This window comes from Montipora capricornis, chromosome 6, assembly GCF_036669925.1.
Source record: "Montipora capricornis isolate CH-2021 chromosome 6, ASM3666992v2, whole genome shotgun sequence".
NCBI lineage: Eukaryota > Metazoa > Cnidaria > Anthozoa > Scleractinia > Acroporidae > Montipora > Montipora capricornis.
The window spans coordinates 54,877,015-54,884,514 of record NC_090888.1 but is presented as its reverse complement, the minus strand read 5'-3'; the positions used below and the strand labels follow the sequence as shown (position 1 = coordinate 54,884,514).

The window sequence follows — 7,500 nt, the reverse complement described above, 5'->3', positions numbered from 1 at the left end:
GTCTCTCCCCTGCTAAGTGGTGTCTTTATGCATAGAGCCTTCTGCCGGTATTGTCTTAGGATCGAGAGGGTAGTGGGAAATGCGTAGATTTCTCTGGTGGACACAGTAGCATGATTAACGTAACCGGCAATGGCGTCGAAAGTCATGTAACGCGAATGGCGTTTTAGTGGATTTTTAAGCAAAATATACCCTTACGGAGCTTAATAATGGAAAGTCAATTGGATACTGAACAAGAAAGGCGCTGAAAAAAAAATCTGGAATCTTAAAAGCGACGAGTAATGGACTTCGACAACAATCTGTCGCCCGTCGAGCCGTAATCAAAGTGAGATGTAGTTCTAATATTGTACGAGTGTGGTGTTTTGTACAACGCTGAAATCAAATGGAAAATTCTCTAGTAACTTATGGGTTTAACAAAACAGAGACTTGGATCTGTACTCAATTCTGCACAGTCTTCTGCTAACAATTGGAAATTTCACAAATTCCTGTTAGTCAAAAATTATTTGAAAGAAAGCTTGTTGCCCATTTTTTGCTTCATAATTCAAGTAAAGGGTTTTTCTGTGAAGGGTTTGATGCTAAACTTTCGTGGGAAATTTATTTACCGTGTTGCGTTTTTGACACGGAGTGTAATTTGACACGATTGAGTTTCTTGTCTTCACGCAAGTATTAAATGAAATAGGAAGGGTTTTTTGCCACTTATAGCACATATGTTGTTTGTTTCAAAAAGCATTTCGCTGGAAAATGGTGGCTTTTATGAATTCATCATGTGTAAAATGCGAGCTTAACTGGATAGTTTTTATGGCAATAGTAAAGCATTTTCGTGTCAAAATATAAGGTAAGCGACTCCTTTCTGTTGTGTTAACTTAATTGAATATACCATGGCTCGTAAGTTTGTATTTGTCATCTGCTGTAAACTCAGTTGATTTCCACACTCAAAATTACCTCCAGAACCTACTTTTTGCGTTAAATAAGCATTTAGAATGATTTTCGTTTCTTCTGTGGTGATACTTGACGATTCGGGAACATTTTGTGAAAAAAGATTTATAACGGGTCACACGCGCAACTTGCCCGATTATGCATATAACATCCACTTCGCCTTTTGACATCCCATTGAAAGAAACTCGTAAAATATTCGCAGACCGGTCGCTTTCTCTGAAATTTGAAAGGATGATTGCTAACAAATATAGAAAGATTTTCACAATAACTAAAAATTCCTGTGTTAAGCATTAGAATTCGACGAAGAGGTAATGCGACTAAATTTGTCCCGTGTGGTGCTATTTTTATGATTTGACTGTTGTGCAAATTTTGAGAGATAATATTAAATTATGAAAAAATATCTAGTTAAAGGTAAAGGTACACCTTATTTAACGTCGGAAGTTCCTTTACTCTCTAGAGAGTATTCTCCCAGGAAGCCGACGGATAGATCGTCAAAAAATCTTTATTTTTAGCGGTTATTTGAACATAAAAGATGCAACACTTGACGACAAATAGTATTTTTGCTATTACTATGTATTTTTCCCGGGAATCGGGTTGAAAATGAGTTAACAAATTTGCATACGTACGTTGAAATGTGATACACGAGGAGAAAGGAATTTTATTTCTCTGACAAATGATTTTGTCATTGTAGTGCAAGATGAAATTTATTTGGGAAGCCAACAATATTCTTTTAACTTCCTGGTTAATCCAATTTTATTGCTGCGACTTGCTAGTGCGAAGATTGTGTACATGAAACTCGCGCTTCTTGCGAATTTTGAGTGTCATGAAATTACATAATTTACGTGACAATATATCCCTTTTTTAGTACTCTGACCCAAATACATTCAGATAGTAACAAACTTCATATTTACTTAACCATTTCTTCGCTTTTGTGCTTGTCAGCATTGTGATTTACGGTAATTTGCAAGTCTGTTTTTGTATCTCATAGATGTTTAGATTTTCAATTACACGGCCACTCAACCTCTCGATTGTGTAAATAGTTCACCCTGAAGTCAAAATAGATACGTTTCTCAGGAACCCGACAAAGAAGGCTTCCTGACCCGACAGAAGAAATCTAAATATTCAGTTAAATATTACAACAAAATTAACTAACGACGAAAGTTTCTTCGCTAAAAAGTACGTTGTTCTACTCTGAAACATTCTTTCCCGTAGTTCATTCAGTTGACACAGGGTGATCACGTGCACCTTTACGGTTGCCTAGCATGTGATCAATTTCTTCCTTTTGACAAAACGTTAGAGACTGCAAAAATGTTCGTGTTTTTAAGATCTTTCAATGAGAATTCGATTCATAGTTATATATAAACACTGTTATTTTTTTTCTTTATCTGTCTCTTGGCTTGCCTTTTTCTGGTGCAAACGCAAAGCCAAACAATGTTTTGCCCTGGCATCAGATTAGACCGTCACATTATCAAGCGGAAACAACACCTTTAGTCCTTTCTTGTATGTGCAATAAACGTTTGCTTAGTCCAACTGCTAGACATGCTGGAAAACGTCCGTCAGAGCAATTTGCAGTTAGTTTTTTGCCGACTATTTATTTAAAGAAGAAACGAGTGAATTTTACCCAAGAGCGTGTTTTGTTATCTTTAAACTGAATTTATTACGAAAGCTTAAAAGACCTTAAAATGGGACAGGACATTACAAAATAATTAAACGTGTGAGCCAAAGGGCCTCTGCTAGCGCGACATGTGGGTGACCCCTCAAATGGTCTTAATGACGCCCCACTTGAAAAAATTAACTGGAACGCTGCAGTTCTTTGTGTAACGCGTACCACAGGCAACCCAGTGTAAGCTTTTTGGAGCTTCTCGTTTATTTTATTCTACCTAAAAGATCCTTTTGGTGAACTATTTTCAAAAATGGAAATAAAAAGTTCCATCGCGCTTTGCTTTTTCCGAAAAATCCAAAAGTTCAAATTACGCCGAGGCGGGCCCCGACCCCCCGGAAAACAATGACAAATTCTGCAACTTCGCCAACTCCGTATGCGACAACGCGTTGAATTCCCGGTTTGCTTTTTTGGATATTGGTAAAAGGACCCTTTGTCTTTTAAAAAAATGTAAACTTCATGTAATTTTGTCAAGTTTAAGACAACATAAAAATCATTGAAATAACCCACTTTCAATCTTTTGGGGTGAGGTAAAATAAAGGCCAACTTTAAAGACCTATAAAAATCCTAGTATATAAATTTACGTGTCATATTGTACATCAGCTGAGAGCTTTATCCTCGTAGGTCATTATCTGCAACTGTCGATTTTGGCTCGTAAAAATTAGCGTATCCAGTTTAAAAAGAGTTCGGGCTATTTTGACCAGAAATTCAATGCAAATTGCTGAGCGGATGTCACGCAAGAGGTCACGGCGAATCCTAATCAGTTTGCAAATAATGCATATTTTTTCTCTTCTGATTGAAAATGTAGGCAAAGAGCGCCTTGAAGTGCTTCAATGACGTTTCATTATATTTAACGAGCATACAAGCACGCCACTTATCATTTTATTAATCTTAGATCTAACTGAACAATAAGCGTCGTCGATCGCGTTGATGCATAGTCCCGGGTCCATACATACACAGCGAAGCTTATTACAAAGTTGAAGAGAATAGGGTAGACTTACTAACTGTAGTTACTCTTGGTTTAGAATAACGCGATGTCATCCCAGGAGCTCCCTATTTTACTCAATTTTTGACCGAAAAGGTCAACAAAACAGACTTACAAAACAAAATGATCAATGAAAATGTGCGTCCTCGCTTGCAGTTCTTTCTTACCGTAATTCGTTCATACATTTTAAACTGCTGATAATACCAGTTGCTTACGTCTTTTTATTGCCTGTAGAAGAAAAGAAATGAAGAAAAAGAAACCAATCAGAGTAAAAGAAAAACTCACGCAAAAGAGTAGCACATTCTAACAACATTATCGTCTCGTTAAAGGGCTGTTGTAGGATTCTTTCTTCTCGCAACTTTTGAGAATTATTTTTTAACCATGAAAAACAGTTACCATAAGGCACTTGTACCATCGCGTCCAGTAAATTATTACAACCATGTCAAATTTGATTTGCGTGATAATATAACTTCGCGTGACGTAACCAAAAAGTACGGATTTGTCTGCAGAACAGCAAGGACCAGATGTTCGGGAAACTCTTCTCAAAATGCAGCCCTGAAAACATTTCGAAATGAGACGACCTGAGACTCACAAGAAAAAAAGATCATAGTAATGGTCTGCAATGAATATGACCAGGCTTTCCGATTTTCTACAAAACCCCACCGAAAGTAAAAGTCGAAGAATGTTGTCAAAGTTACTTGGACTCAGCTCTAAACGGCATGATATGTGTAAGACCAATTATCAATGAATCTGAATGAATTTGACCGGGGTCTTACCATGCGAATACAGCCATTTCTCCTCTCCTCGCCGCTGTCGCCGCCCGCTACGAACGTTTTGCGGGTCTTTATTTAGTAAAATCCAACTAGTGGTCTATTATCAATACTGCGTTCTGATTGGTTGAGCTACTACTAAGCTATATGTTATAGCCCACTAGTAGCGAAAAGCGCGGGTTTTTTGGCGGTAAAAAAGGATTAGTTTTTTATTCTCGATATTTTTGACCAACTAGTTGGATTTTTCTAAAACAATTATTCATCTCGCCCTCATGGCATCTGAGTCAATAGCCCATTCGGCCTTCGGCCTCATGGGCTACCGACTCAAAGCCCATTCGGGCTCGAGGAATAATTGTTAAATATAAAAAAAAAAAACACCGAAAAAAAGGAACACCCACTTCTAAAAAGCACTAACTTGATATATGTGTGACAACATGTAAATTGTGTTTGTGCGTTTGCAAACGGTCTTTCTTAACATTATATAAAGATAGACTGTGATAAAATTGGTGAGAGTAGAGGCTCCAAAGATATATCTTACAGCCCCTTTTACGGAACTGGAGGCAGGGACCCTAGCAACAAGTGAATTGTCTATTCGTCTTGTTAATCAGAATTGCATCTTGTTGTATCTTGCTTTTGCTTCGGTCGAGAGTCCCATTTCATGCGAGCTTCCAGTGATTTGAAGGGGATTTTGAGGGGGTTTTCCCTTTTTTACTTTAGGTGGGGTTTTGAAGAAAACGAAGAAATTGATCAGATTCATTGAGAATTGAAGATCTTGATGTTCCTTACACTTGTAGATCAATAAGATCAGGATAGCCGTTTCAAGTTGATTTTCGTTTTTGGGTCTTAGGGCTGATGTGGTCGTTTTCTACCCACCCACAGATGTTTATTTCCAAGCAATAGGATCGGATAGCATCGAGCCAGCTATCCTCTTCGAGCGGTGCCCGCAATGCGCGCGAGTGAAGACAGAACGCGTAAGTGGCAGGCTAGGGCGACCCCGTCCCGGCCATCTCGCGTCTCTTTCTGGTGCTCACTCGCCTGCCTCCTCCGCAGAAGCATGTTTGCTATTATTACTGGAATACCAAGCGGGAGCCTCTGCGGAGGAGAGAAGCGAGGGACACCAGAAAGAGAAACGCGAAATGACTGCGGTGCGGTCGCTCCGGTTTAGCGCTCTTTGCTGGCTTGCATCGCTCACCGCTCGAAACGAATAGCTAGCTTGAGCCTACCCTTTGCCCTTGTTGCCCTTGTTGCTTTTGGAATTAGCATCATTTGGGGGTCGCTACTTTCGTGGGATCGTTACTTTCGCCAACAAAGATCGTTTACAAATATAGCTGGCGCAAGCGTCTTTTCCGAAATAAAAAATAAAAAACATAAAATTTGATTTGCATTCCACATGTATAGATTGTGTTTCATAGAAAGACTATAGCAATGAAAAATACACCAAAAAAACTACATAGAAAACTACATGTATATGTACATGTATACATGTCAATTAAATCGCTTTACCTTGAACAATTTTTGACAATGCAAGACCATATTATTGTACATTATAATTTGCCTATTAATTGACAAATTAATGATATACGCTGTACCGTTAAAAAAAAGGGTCTGGCTATTTCGGGGGACCACATGATTCATTTACAAGTTGGCTTAATAGACTGTCACCTTCTATCCGCTCAACAAAGACAGGGTTTTTCTGCGTTGCTGGGGCCAAGAAGATTATCTGGTCTTCTTGACCATTCTCATACATCGTGAGCACTGTTTAGAAAAACGAACAGAATGAGTACTACGTTAACAGTTCACTGTCTATATTGTTAGTATGTCTGTCTATATTGGTAGTATGAAAAAGTACTCATCTGTTATTAATTGGGATGTTATTATTAAACAGCTGGCAGGTGTTAAATATGACTTGCAACTAACAAGCAGCTACATTAATACAAGTTATTTGTTTGTAGTCTATTCTATACTCCCAGTGTGAAGCGTGGGCCTGTTGCTCTAAAAACTTTAACATGGCAGATTAAGATGTCATTTAGGTTATTTTACCTTTCTGGCCATTTTTTGATGAAGTTTCGGCAGCCCAGTAAAACCACTACTCGTTGCTACTGTCTGCTTTTACCTTCCGAAGAAACCTTGGCATAATATGAGGAAGATAAAATTGTTGTAAATATTGTGGTTACTCTATACAGCCACCTCAATAATAATTATTTTAAAGTGTTTTATCACTGTTAACTTGAAACAAAATTTGCTTAATATAATATCTATTGACTGTGTAATTATAAAACTTATCCAAATGCAATATGAAACACTACCTCAACATGCTTTCTCTATACTGACTCTGACCAGTTGGATTCAGGAGGACCACAACTATTGCCCTCTTGTTGTCATATTATTGCCTGCCAATATACCTAAGAAAGAGAAAATGAGCAAACTTGACAAATCACAATGATGACTGTAGTAGTTATTAACAATTGGCAGTGGGGTCTATGCAGTGTACTTGCAGTGTATAGAAATGTTTTGTGGGAGGTGTAATAACTGAGGAAAATTCATGACTGGGGTAATTGGATCTATGGTAAATGCACAATTCGAACTTAAAGCAAGGTATCATTCTATGAACAGCTTAATATGTTATGCTAATTTGGTTGTGATCAGATTTCTTACACAGAAATGTGACTGACAACTTTCGTGATCATCATGAAGACTACCTTTATGGAACAAGACGATCAATACGGGTCTGTAAATATTTTCTTCTAAGGTACTGAAATGTAAGAAATAACTCTGAATTTGGCCAGTAGATCAGATACCCGAGGAAAATGAAAATTTCAAATGAATTTAAAATTAATTAGTTATTGAATGGGATTGTTCTGAGTCACCTCTTCAAATGTATGGTTACAGAATGGCAGCAGTGAGGTGTCATCGTTAGTGCATGAAGCTCTGAGAAGACTTTCCCATCTTGTCACCTCATCTGTTCTTGAGTCAAAGCTAGAAGTCACTACATGACAAAGAATATAATACATGCAAATTATTTATACCTTGCCATACATGGAAAATGCAGCAATCAACTGTAAGTTGTAAATTTGTTGTTATTCCATTCAACCATTTCTCAACCTGTACTGTGCTCATGTTGCTTTGATTGTACGAGCCAGCTGTGTATTCAC

General features: G+C 37.9%; 1 protein-coding gene across 1 annotated transcript in view; it reads left to right on the top strand.

Annotated features, from left to right (window-relative positions):
* Positions 1 to 118: 118 nt before the first annotated feature.
* Positions 119 to 7,500, top strand: part of LOC138050658 (uncharacterized) — a 15,126-nt gene continuing 7,744 nt past the window's right edge. Inside the window, exon 1 of the mRNA XM_068896965.1 lies at positions 119 to 322. The gene's annotated coding sequence lies outside the window, so the exon portion shown is untranslated. The remainder of the gene's footprint in view (positions 323 to 7,500) is intronic.